This window comes from Triticum aestivum, chromosome 4B (genome assembly GCF_018294505.1).
Source record: "Triticum aestivum cultivar Chinese Spring chromosome 4B, IWGSC CS RefSeq v2.1, whole genome shotgun sequence".
NCBI classification, from domain to species: domain Eukaryota; kingdom Viridiplantae; phylum Streptophyta; class Magnoliopsida; order Poales; family Poaceae; genus Triticum; species Triticum aestivum.
In genome coordinates this window covers 612,917,890-612,930,115 of record NC_057804.1, presented here as the reverse complement: position 1 = coordinate 612,930,115, position 12,226 = coordinate 612,917,890, and positions in this window count along the sequence as shown.

Here is a 12,226-nt window from a genome sequence, read left to right as displayed (position 1 = left end):
GGATAATCTGTATTCATTGTTCAACTCCGGATCATAAGGCCATTAATTGTCCTCAACTTTCCGTTTAGAATTTCCAATCAGCCCCGACTATGGATAGTTCATTAATGCATCATGGAAACTTGATCAATCTCCCTGAGATTGTGGACTCTACAGGCCAGGTTACCACGTTGCGGCTAACCCCCCGTACCAATATTAGATGCAATTTCTGTGGGCACTACAGCCATGTGGCTTCGACTTGCTATTCTAGACGATGGCATGAACAATGGAAATGGGTCCCAAAGAAAATCTACCCTTCGAAAAATACCCCGGACGGTCTCCATTCAGCCTCGAGTTTCCAAGCGCCACCGCCCAATGCCATCATCGCCCCCCTGTCACCACCTTCACTCAGCACATCGCATCCATCGACCTTGATGACTCCACCTCCGCTCCATCCCATCGCCATGGCCAACTACCCCCTCAACCCAGTGCCTTTCCTGCCTCCGGGCTTCACCGTCGAGCCGGGCCTTGCTGATCGGCTAGTGCGCAGTGGGATGGTGGTTGGACCCATCCCGCCACTAAACCACGATTTCTTGGCGATCGCGGAGGCCAGCGCCTATGTTCTTCTTCATCGCCACGCCGCCATTCATGAAGCAGTGCAAGGTTTGCTCCATGAGGCCCACCTCTTTACTACTGAAGAAAGTGACCACCCCTTTGGCATTGGGATCTTTGGCTTTGCGGATTCGTTTCTTCGTGATTCAGCGGTTGCAACTCCTCTTGAGCTTGAAGATGAAGATTTACTCATTACCTTTGTTCCGCATAAAGAAGCTCTCAATAGACGCACAACTAGTTTTGGTCCTGCCGTCTGGATTATGTTTTTTTGTTTCCTCTATGACTACCAAACTGAGTACTACATCACCAAAGCATTAGGGGGCTATGGATCGTTGATCTCTTGGTACAACCCTAAGCAGGACCGGAGATTCTTGCTGGTCAAAGCTCAAGTTATCCATCACAAATTGATCCCCAAGAGCTTTGTGGTTTGGCAGCTTGGTGGGGCTCGGGATTGTTGGACGGTGCAGGTGATGATCCTCCGCAGCAGTGACTGGAATGCCATGTTGGCTGAAGTTCCGCCGGCTGCTGAAGAACCTCCTCCCCCTGATGGCAACCCACACCCGCAGTTCGGTCCGGAGTTGACTGCCGAGCAGCTATACCAACAGCAGGTACACAATTGGCTTGTCCAAAATGTAGCTCCCAATGATGAAGCACCTGCAGCTCAGGGTCAAGCTCCTCCTCAGAACAACCTGGCAGGCTGGGGTGCCTGGCCTCCTTCCCCTCCTGCTCAGCCATTAGTGATGCCTCCGCATTTGATGAACTTTCAGGCATGGCTAGCTGCTCAGGGCCTCTCTGTTATGGATGGCATTGTCCCAGAAGACAACATTACTGACAATGCTGCTGACGCATGGAATGACTCTCTCACTATGTCTGACAGCTCAAACTCTGGGACCTCCGATGATGCTGTGATTATCTTGGGCAATGAACAACTGGCTGAGCACACTTCACAGCAGAACCAAGAGCTTCTAACTGTCTCAGTGGACCTGCATAGCCTAGGCATCCGTTCTGCATTATCCAATCAAAGTAACCAGCTGATGTCTCTTTTGTTGGTTGATGCCATCCCTCGCCAACAACTCAATATGTCCATCTTCAATGCTCTCCATCCATACATTGCCACTATGGGCCCGTGGCGTCAGGCTTATGGGGTCCGGCCTGAATCTGTTCATGTGGAGATTCAGGTTTCTGTTCTCAACAATGTTCTACAATTCAGTCAGTTAGCCCAGCCCATGTATTCAGACAACAGTAATATTGTAATGCTCTCTGCCTTTGATGACGCTTCTGTGATTCCTGATGGCCCCTTGCTGCTTACTACGGCGCCCTCACAGGTGGATCATGCTACGGTTGCCTCACCTGAATTTGCTGACCTGGGGACTTCTGCTCATAGGCTTTCTGCACTCTCTGAAACTGATTTACCTCCTGCCCCGCTCCAACGGTCTGACGTGTTTGAAGTTTCTGCACATGGTTCTAAAGATCTGGAGGCCTCTGCAGTCTCGGTGGCCGCAATTGAATCTGTGCCAGCATCTCAAGTTTCTGATGCTATGCTCGGTGGCCTTCACACTGTGATCCCACCTCAGGACACCCCGGTGGCCGTAATTGAATATGTGCCAGCTTCTGAAGATGCTATACTCCGTGGCCTTCACACTGTGATCCCATTATAGGACACCCAGGCTCCATCCTCCGCCTCTGCTGATGCAACCAGGGCCGGCCGCAAAGGGAAAGCTGTTGCACCCATCAGTACTGCGCCTCTTCATCGCAGCACCAGGCAGAATAAATATGATGGATTTCATGTCAATCTTAACCAGGACTCACGTCCTCCTAAATCCAAGGTGAAGCCCAGAATTTCCCCCTCTGCTGTAACTGAAGTCGCCCACTCCTCTAGGCTCCAGCTTGAGGATCAAACCGCAGAAATCCGTCCTCCCACTGCCATCTCCACCATGCAGCAAATTGTAGTCTACCTGTGCGCTATCCCTGCGGAGGAGCTCACTGATGAAGTGCTCAATGGGACTGCTGCAGACCCGGCTTCGCCCTCCGCCTAAGTTCTTATTTTATCTTCGCGCGCTTTATGTCCCTTTTGCATAATTGGAACGTGTTATGTTGGAATGTCCGGGGTCTAAACTCTCCTAAAAAGCTTCTTGCATTTACCAATGCGATCAGCTCTTCGGGCTGCTCGATCATCTGTTTGCAAGAATCCAAGATGCAAGACTTTAATGCTACTGTCCTTAAGACCATTTGTCCCCCGCGTTTTGATTCATTTGCGTTCATTCCTTCTGTTGGCGCCTTGAGTGGGATTATCACGATCTGGTGCAGCTCGACCTTCTCTAGCCAGATTTTCATTCAAGAACAATTTGCGTTGGGTATAGTTTTCACTTCTACGATATCACCACATTCTTGGAAATTAGTAAATATATACGGCCCTTGCCAGGGAGAGCAACGTGATAGATTCACTCAGTGGCTTTTTGATATTGACATTCCCACCACAGAAGACTGGCTAATCCTTGGGGACTTCAACTACATTCGCTCATCCGATAACAGAAATAAGCCAGGTGGCAATGTACACGAAATGTTCACTTTCAATGACTTCATAAGAGACCAACGCCTCACTGAACTACCAACCAAAGGTAGAAACTATACTTGGTACAATATGCAGCAAAACCCCTTGCTTGAGCAACTTGACTGGTTCTTCACCACCCTTAACTGGACCTCCTCTTTTCCTAACACCATGATTAATCCACTTGGACGTCCTGTCTCAGATCACATGCCTTGCACTGTTGTGATTCAGACCAACATCCCTAAAAGCAAGATTTTCAGATTTGAAACCTTTTGGATTGCCCACCCTGGCTTCATGGACGTTGTCTCTAGTGCGTGGAATAAACCACTCAAGCATGGTAAAAATGAAAATGTTGCTTCCCGCCTTTGTCAAAAATTTAAAAATCTTAGACATGCCCTCAGTCGTTGGAGTAAGAAAATCTCTAGGCTTTAAACAGCCATTGCCAACACCAACAAAGCTCTCCTTGAGATCGATCACATCGCTGATAAATGTTTGCTGACCAGACAAGAGGGTAACTTTCAGTCTATTCTCAAAAAACACCTGCTTAGGCTCCTTCAACACCAAGAATACTACTGGAAGAAGAGGTGTACGATTCGTTGGATCAAATTTGGTGATGAAAATTCCAATTTTCTCCAATTTGTTGCTACGGAGAGATACCGCAAGAACTTCATATCCAGTTTGAAAATCAATGATGATATTGTGATTGAGGACCATGCTGGAAGAGTCCATTCTGTTTGAAGCTTTCAAAACTCACATGGGGACATCGACACCTCCATAGATGAAATTCAACCTTTCCCAAATGCTGCATCATAATGTGGATTTTGACAGTCTCACAACTCCCTTCACTAAGAATGAGATTGATGTTGTAGTTCATGACATGCCTCCTGATAGGGCTCCTGGCCCGGACGGTTTCAACGGTGCTTTTCTCAAAGCTTGCTGGCCGGTGATCAAAGATGATTTCTATCGTCTCTGTGATGAATTCCATAGAGGTACCCTCAACCTGGAAAGCCTCAACTACGGTCACATTAGTCTCATCCCCAAGACTAGAGCCCCTGAAACGATCAATGATTTTCATCCCATCACGTTGCTCAACTGTTGCCTTAAGCTGATCACAAAGCTTTTAGCGATCCGCTTGCAAAAAATCATCCTGCAAATTGTACATCGGAATCAATATGGTTCCTTAAAGGACGCACCATCAATGACTGCTTAGCCTGGGCTTTTGAGTACATACACCAATGCCAAGCTTCGAAGCGAGAGATTGTTCTGCTAAAATTAGACTCCGCCAAGGCTTTTGACACCGTTCAACACTCGGCTATTTTACAGATCATGAGGAGCATGGGATTCAATGACAAATGGATTGCATGGTTTAAATGCATCTCTTCCTCAGGAAAATCCTCGGTCCTCCTTAATTGTGTCCCTGGTAAACATTTCTGGTGCAAATGTGGCGTCCGCCAAGGAGACCCGCTTCCCCCCTTGCTCTTTGTCCTTGCTGCGGATTTGCTTCAGAAAGCAATTAATGACGCCATGCACAATAACAAACTACACCTGCCAATCCCCTCGGGCCGCAACACTCAATTCCCGGTCATCCAATACGCGGATGACACAATCATTGTCATGCCGTCCTGCCATGTCCAAGCCATCAACATGAAATAGATACTCACAGACTACGCTGACTCGGTGGGTTTGCACGTTGACTTTCATAAATCCACTCTCATCCCTTTAAACACTCCGGAAGATACATACAAGGACATTGCAGACATCTTTGGATGTGCTTGTGCTTAGATGCCGTTTACGTACCTGGGTCTGCCCCTGGGCACTACTAAACCTTCGATCATTGACCTAACTCCCTGGATCTGCAAGGCGGAGGGCAGAATCACTGCGGCAATGTCGTTAATGTCGTATGTAGGCAAGTTGGCTCTCATGAATTCTCTGGTCACCTCGTTGGCAATATACCCCATGGGAATCCTTAAACTACCACCGAAGATCATTGAACAGTTTGACAAGATAAGACGACATGGCCTTTGGACAAAAAAACTGAGGATGGTGAAAAGAGTAACTCTCTTGCGTCTTGGGACATGGTTTGCCGACCGAAGAAAAATGGTGGCCTCAGAGTTCTCAATCTCAAGGTTCAGAATGATGCAATGCTTCTAAAACTGCTGCACAAGTTCTATAACAAGTTTGATGCACCATGGGTACACCTAGTCCGGGATACGTACTATGCTTCCATTGTCCCTCATGCTGCTGCACCATGCGGCTCCTTTTGGTGGCGCCAACTCATTCAGCTTATGCTAGTCTACAGAGGGATCACCAAAGTGCAGATTGGTGCAGGTGACACGGCTCTGTTTTGGAAAGAAAATTGGGACAACTCCATTCTGTCGGACATATACCCTCGAGCTTTCTCTTACACAAGCGATGAAGATACTTCAGTCAGAAAATTCCTCTCAATTACTCACCTTAACCAGGCCTTTGACTTGCCCCTCTCAGTTCAAGCTTATGAAGAACTTCGAGCTCTCCAGCAAGATGTGAACGGGGCAGGGATGACCGACTCCAAGGATGCTTGAATTTGCACTTGGGGTTCTGCTGACTTCAAAACCACGGACTACTCCTTTTACTTCCGGGAGGTGCTTTCTCATGATGCTTACCGTGGGCTCTGGAAGACCAAGTGCATCCCTAAAATTAAGGTCTCTGGCTGGTTTCTACTCTCTGGTCGCCTTAACATGAGAAACATGCTTAAAAGGAGGCATTATAACATTGGCAATAACTTTGACTGCCTGCTCTGTGGTCTTCACATGGAAGAAACTATTGAACACCTTTTCTTCCAATGCACTTTCAGTCATGCGTGTTGGAGAAAACTCAACATACAATGGCCCTTACTTGGCAACAGATTGGACCTCATTCTACACCTCAAGACTCTGTTTCCCAGGAAGATGGTCATGGATGTTTTCTTAGTGGCAGCCTGGAGCCCGTGGAAAGAAAGGAATAATAACTATTTTGGCAAGGTGGTCCCATCAATCTCTTCTTGGCTGGCTAGATCCAAGAGAGACTTTGCTAACATCAGCTTCAGAGTGCCCCCCACAAGGAGCAGCTAGTGACTGACTTCCTTTATTCCATACCTCAGCTGTAACTATACGCTTAGTTCTTCTATCTGTTGCCCCCCTTGCTCCTTTCGTGGCACATCCCCTTCCTCCATATGTGCATATGTAACACAACACTTGTAACTTGTAATAGTGGTGAGTTGGTAATATATATGCAGTAGGAGCCTTTCCTACTGTCTAACCCCTTCAAAAAATGCAAATGGGATTTAAATTCTACCATATATAAATGGGCTGCATAGATGCTACATCATTGTTTCACCCAGCCCACCACATGGACTAAAAAACAAATGGACTGGCTGACCTGTGGGCCAGTAGGTCGTAGCCTAAGAAGGCGTTGGATTTACATCCAACGGCCAGCATTCTTCTTCAATCTCTCGTCTTCTTCCCCCAGTGCTGCCGGGACCGCCTCCTCCAGTCTTCGGCGTCCAGCAGCGTTGTTTTTGCCCTCCTCAGCAAAATGCTACCCCGCCGACGGCCAGGCCATCCCTCCATTCCGCACCTCCTGTTATTCTCTGCCAAGTGTAGGCCCACCCCGCACCCGAACTAGTCAAGTTTCCCACTTCTCTCCGTCTGCGACTCCACTGCCGCGTCTTCCCCGTCTTCGGGTCGTTCCAGTCTGGGGCCTCGCCGTCGTCTACCGCCTCTGTGCGCTCGGCGCGGCGTGGTCAACATACGAGAGTCATCGGAACAGGACTGCACGTTGAGAGCCTGACGGCTGGGACCCACGAGGTCCATGGTGGCAGGCAAGGAAAGTTCCTACTTATTACGCACTGTACGTGGACTGTACGTGGGAAGGGCTTCTGTATTTCACGAAAAAATGTTCCCCCCGCTGACAGGTCGGACCCACCAGCTATATCTTTGCACGCAAGGAAGTGCCTCCTTATTACGCACAAAAAAATGAATACTCCCCTGCTAGATGGGACCCACCATAGTGGGTGGCTTACTTGTGGGCCTACTAAGTTGACGGGGACGGAGGGCTTTGTCAACTTAGTCAATATGAACGATTCTAGCTCCAGTGACCGTACGATGTCCATCCAACGGCCATAGTGCTTCTTCAACCACTGGTCTTCTTGCTCCAGCTGCCCAAAGCAGCGCCGGTCGTGCCGCATGCTCCTGCCTCTCGTGGACGGCTGTGATGCCGCGGAGGCCTCACCGCCCCCTACTACTCCCACCGCTGGCCCAAGGCATCCCTCTACTCACCCACACCCCCTGTTATTCTGCAGCGACGGCAGCCTCACGCCGCAGCCAAACCAGTGAACCCTCGTACTCCTCTCCGTGTGGGTATCCACTGTCGCGTCTTCCCCGGCTGTGCGTCTTCCCCTTCCTAGGCCTCTCCATCGTCCACCGCCTTGGTGCTGTCGGCGCGGCGTGGTCAATGTGGTCAATGGCCGACTTCCATCGGAAGAGTACTGTACGTGGAGAGGCTGACAGCTGGGTCAACGGCCACAGCCCAGTTTTTTTGTGATTTGCCAAGTAAGTCGCTTTGTCAGGCCTGTTGAGCTGCAAATCTTTCAAGACGAGGAGAGCTTCATTCGGCTGGCCGAGAAAATGGCCTATCAGTAATGAGAAATGGGTTGTACATTTTTAAAACACATCAAACTGGCAATTAGTTATAAATTTCTTTTTTCATTTTGAGATTTTAAATTGCATTGATTTTTATGTGTGGACAAATTATTTTTAAAATCAGTTTGAATGTGACTCGAAATTTCGGGATTAAAAACAGTTCGGACCGCACCGAAATATGCAAAATTTTGTATAATTTTTAAACCGTGGCCACAATATGGGCTGTAATGCTAACAAAAAGAATATGGGCTCCAAAAAAACCTTAAGAATTAGCAAATGGGCTGTAAATTATTAGAAATAATGGCAGATGGGTTGTATGCTGTTTTTCACAGATTTGAGGCTTTCGTAAAAAAAAAGGTTGACGCACAAGCAGTGACTGTTGGATTTCCATCCAACAGCCGTCGTGCTTCTTCAATCTCTGATCTTCCTTCTCCAGCCGCTCAAACAAGCGCCGGCGGGACTGCCTGCTCCCTCCTCCCCGCGGTCGGTTCTGCGGCCGTGCAGGCCTCACCGTCCCACCGTACTCCCATCGCTGGCCTAGCCATCCCTCTACTCACCCACACCAGCTGTTATTCTCCGGCGATGGTAGACGAACCAGTAAACCCTCGTACAGTCGTACTCCCCTCCGCGTAGGAAACAACTGCCGAGTCTTCCCTGCCTCTGTGTCGTTCCCTTCCTAGGTCTGGCCGTTGTCCACCGCCCTGGTGCTCTCGGCGCGGCCTGGTCAACGTGGTCAATGACCGACATGCATCTGAAGTGGACTGTACGTCGAGAGGCTGACAGCTGGGTCCACGGCCGCGGCAAGGAAGTGCCTCCTTATTACGCGCAAAATAATTATTCCTCCACCTGACAGCAGGGACCCACCGGACGGGCCACCATATTTTGCGAAAAAAATGTTTTCGCCTGACTGCTGGGACCCACTAGCTACATCTTCTTACGCAAGGAAGTGCGTACGGGCAAAAAAAACCGATTCGCCCCCCTGACTTCTGGGACCCACCAGCTACATCTTCACACGCAAGGAAGTGCCTGACAGTCGGGACCCACCTGGTCGAAGTGTACGTAGCGTTGTCATTCTGGTCGCGAACGTGTACGTACATATATACTGGTCGACGTAGAGGCGAGCACGTGTCGTAGTAGAGGCGCGCACGTAGCATGTACACGTGCGTACAACGACCAGTGCGCAAGAAAGAAAATACGGCCACGTACGTACATACGGGCGGGGTCTCGAACGCCTACTCGCGCATATATACGTACGGCCAGGGCTCGTGTACATGGCTGGGTTGGAACGGAGAAACAGCATCGTCGTCGTGTTCAACGGGAGACAACGAAATGCGTCGTGTTCATGGGGAGGCAACGAAATGCGTCGTGTTCATCGGAAGTCAACAGAACGCGTAGGAGCCAACCGGCTTGGACGGAACAGGCAATGGAAACGAGGCCTGGCGTACCGCAGAACGGAGGAAACGGCCTTGTGTTCGACCGGCCACGTTCGAAACGGGATCCTGTTCATCGGGAGGGGTCTGACATACCGCAAAACGAAGAAACGGACCTCCTACGGTCGAAACGATGGTCCTGTTGATCGGGAGGGGTGTGGCGTACCACAAAACGAACGAAACAGACTTGTGTTGGAGCTCTACGGTCGAAACAGGGGTCCTGTTCATCGGGAGGGGTGTGGCGTACCGCAAAACGGGACTCCACGGGATACTGTTCATCTCCATCGTCGACCTCCTCGAGCCTCCACGGGCTACTGTTCATCCACCGTCGACCTCCTCCAGCCTCCACCTGCGACTGTTCATCCACGGGCTCCTGTTCATCCAGCCTCCACCGCGTGCTACTCCACCGACTACTATTCAACCACCCCTCTCCATGGGCTCCTGTTCAACCACCCCTCCACGGGCTACTGTTCATCCACCCCTCCACCGTCTACTATTCATCCAGCCCTCCACGGGGTCGTCATGTTCATCCAGCCCTCCACACCACGGGATCCTGTTCATCCAGAGGCAACGCCACCGCTCACTGTTCATCCAACCCCCCGCAACACTCACTGTTCATCCAGAGAGGCAGCATCGATCGGCTTCAGTTAGTAGTAGTAGCGAAGGAATCGCTCAATCGGGTTCAGTTAATAGCCATCGATCGATCGCTCAGGTTCAGTAACGCGTAGCCTGCAGTGCAATCGCTCGGGTTTAGTTAGAGCCCAATGACTCGCTCGGGTTCAGTTAGAGCCAACGCCTCGCACACACGCGCGTACGTGTACGAGAGAAACACGCATCGCTCGGCCCCCGACCACCCACCGTAACCGGGAACTCGCCAAAATTTTCCTCGCCCTCGCTTCTACCACGGCTTTTGCCGTCATGGACAGCCAAAGAATGTCATGCAACTGCGTCTCCGGCCCGCCCAGGACGAAAAGCCCATTTTCTATCATGATTTTTTGTCATAAAAGTAGGAGCCCACCACATCTATAATGATACCGGGTTTTGTCACAATTATCGTCATAGAAGTGTCATAAGTATGACAGAAAAAAATTCCGTTCGGCCCAAAATGTCACGGATGTGTCTTTTTTTGTAGTGACGCTTAACGTTTGATGATGATTGGTATTATGAGTTTATGTGATATGATGTACCGAAGATTGTTCGGAGTCCCGGGTGTGATCACGGACATGATGAGGAGTTCCAAAATGGTTGAGACATAAAGATTGATATATTGGACGACTATGTTCAGACAACGGAAGTGTTTCGGAGAAGTTTCGGATAAAGCCGGAGTACCGGGAGGTCATCGGAACCTTCCGGGGGGTCAATGGGCATTCATGGGCCTTAGTGGAAATAGAGGGCAGCAAGGGAGCTGCGGGGCGCGCCCATCCTAGGCCCAAACCGAATTGGTTTAGGGCTTGGGGGCCGGGCCCCTCTTTCCTTCTCCCCTCCTCCTCTTTCATTCCCCTCCTAGTTGGACTAGGAAAGGGGGAACCTACTCCTAGTAGGAGTAGGATTCCCCCCTTGGGGCGCACCCTATGAGGCCGCCGACCCCCTCCCCTTGCTCCTTTATATACGGGGGAGGGGGCACCCCTAGAACACACAAGTTGAAAATTGTTTTAGCCATGTGTAGTGCCCCCCCTCCACAGTTACACACCTTGGTCATATCGTCGTAGTGCTTAGGCGAAGCCCTGCGCCGGTAACTTCATCATCACCGTCACCACGCCGTCGTGCTAACGAAACTCTCCCTCGACCTCAGCTGGATCTAGAGTTTGTGGGATGTCACCGAGCTGAAGGTGTGCATATCGCGGAGGTGCCGTACCTTCGGTGCTATGATCGGTCGGATCGTGAAGACGTACGACTACATCAACCGCGTTGTCATAACGCTTCCGCTTTCGATCTACGAGGGTACTTAGACAACACTCTCTCCTCTCGTTGCTATGCATCACCTAGAGATAGATCTTGCATGATCGTAGGAAGTTTTTTGAAATTACTGCGTTCCCCAACAGCTGATGCGCTAACAAATGGTCGTTGGTTGAGAGACTTCAAGCAGCAGCTTTCCATTAACAATTTCATACAACTATTGGACCTTTGGGAAGCTTTACAAGATGTTCAGCTAATTCAAGGACAAGAGGATGCTTGGAATTGGTCGTTAAGTTCTTCTGGTAGTTTCTCTTCTAAATCAATGTATAAGGCCTGGTTTGAGGACCGCCCACCCAGCTAACTCCATATGGAAGACTTGGGCTCCTTTGCGCTGCAAAGTTTTTGTGTGGCTTGCCGTCCACAAGCGACTTTGGACTGTAGATAGCTTAGCCAGGCATGATCTCCCCCCACAATGAAAGTTGCGTCCTCTATAACGCCAACGCAGAGGATGTTGATCATCTTTTGGTGGGCTGCTCCGTATCCAACATAATTTGGTGCTCAACTATGAACTGGATCGGTCTTCCTAATATATCTCCAGTTGTGGACAGCTCATTTGTGAACTGGTGGACAACGGCTAGGACGAATGTTCCTTCAAGCGAGATTAAGAAGTTGAATAGTATTGTCGTCTTGGTGGCTTGGAAAATTTGGAATGAGCGCAACAATAGAGTATTTGATAACAAAGCTACCTTCATTGATCGTATTTTGGACAAAATCAAAGGTGACGCACTCTACTGGTCTAAAGCGGGCGCTAAATGACTGAGGTCGTTGTTCTCCTAGGATCACTTGTGTCCTTAGCTTTTGCCTTTTTGTTGCTGTTGGGTCGTCTTTGTACTCTAAGACTTTGTATTTTTTTTTCTTCTATATTGTCACATGCAGTTCTCCTGCATGGTTCGAAAAAATAAATTAAACTGCAACACTTATTATGGATCGAAGGGAGTAGTAATGATGATGCTACCTGATCTCCACCATGCTCGTTGATACTAGCTGATGATGGTGCAAATTATCATTTCCCTTTCATCAACAGAATCGCTAGCTTTGTGTCGTAG